The sequence below is a fragment of the Octopus bimaculoides genome, chromosome 21 (assembly GCF_001194135.2).
Source record: "Octopus bimaculoides isolate UCB-OBI-ISO-001 chromosome 21, ASM119413v2, whole genome shotgun sequence".
Lineage (NCBI taxonomy): Eukaryota > Metazoa > Mollusca > Cephalopoda > Octopoda > Octopodidae > Octopus > Octopus bimaculoides.
In genome coordinates this window covers 29,488,131-29,489,674 of record NC_069001.1, presented here as the reverse complement: position 1 = coordinate 29,489,674, position 1,544 = coordinate 29,488,131, and positions in this window count along the sequence as shown.

Below are 1,544 nucleotides of genomic sequence, written 5' to 3'. Positions count from 1 at the left end.
TGGAGAGAAAGAGGAAAACAATAGCAACACACTTTCAAATGCTTACACATGAAAGCGGTAAGATTTTTAATTTATCCGGAGCAGCAACATAGAGAGAAAACATGAAAGAACAAAAATGACGAGAAATGAAAGAAAAGTATTTAGTGAGAGATGTACTGCGATAGCAGAACTACAGAGAAAATTGAAACGAAAATACGAAGCCATATATCAGATTGGGTGCATTTTTGAAAAAAAAAATGTCACAATACAAACCATCACCTGTCTCATAGATGTTTAGGACTTTACATCGTTCGGTATTAAAATTATCAAAGTTGTCACATCACAGAGTGAGTGGAGTAGAAGGTCAAACACTTGGACAGATCCGCATAGCTGTTTTTCGTTATTATTAATGTCTTTGACGGTGGTAGGTTTCTTCTAGTAGTTTGCGAAGGAAGTTTTTCATAGAGTTGGGTGCTTAAAATAATGGTATTGTTACTGGTTTGAATATTGATGTATCATTGTTTGTGTTTAACCCGGCGTCGATCATCATCGACCAGGCTTACAATCATAAACGTTCCAAAGTTGGTACTTTGTTTTATTTTTCTAAGTTAAAACGCTTATTTATGAAGAGTAGTTTTGTGCACATGTGTTTTATACTTTCAGGTTCTCCTGGTGATTAATAAACGAACGATGATCAACTGATGGTTGAAGAACGATGGTTATTCTGGAAACAGATATTTTCGATAAAGACAGAGATGGAGAAGCTGGTGATAAAATGGTTCGCGGATTGTTCAAATTTACAAGTATTTCAGGTATATGATCCAATATATTTTAATTTAGAGTGATTAGATTTGATGTGATCAACCTGATTACATATGATGTGATCTCAGCTGATCAACCAACATATACGTTTCTCTCATTAGCTCTTTGATGTTGATTTTGCTGGTGTCCAGATCTTTCAATTTACATGCTGATAAACACCTTGTTGCGAAACAACTTTTAGGGGTACATTTTAAAATAAGGTGTAGTTGTTAGTTTCTGCCGTTGTCATCGGTAAGAATTACAATACGTATTATCTCAACCATGCTTAGCTAATATATCCTTATTTTCTTTAAATTATGAGATGTCCTCAAGCTAGGATTATAGAATAAGATTCAATAGACATGAGTCAAAATGACTATTGCATTCTTCATTTCCGCGTGGGCTTCAGTGCTTAATTCTGGATTTCTTAACTGCCAATGATTGCTGAATACAGAAATATGAATTGCAGTCCATCGATGAACATTCCTTATTTTTCAAACACTTTACTCGAGTTTAATTATCTGATATGGTCTTACGAATGTTTGAATATCGATCATAGCACACTAACAAGGACATGATGACACACACACACACACACACACACACACCTAGTTATATATATAAATAGAGACACTGCGTTAGAGATTTCCTTCTTTGTATATTTCCGTTTTTCTTTTTCGACGAAGAGGTGCTCACGTAATGCCAAAATCCTCTCTTTTCCCCGAGTGACAAGCTAATATATTTCTTCCGAAACTCTTCTCCTT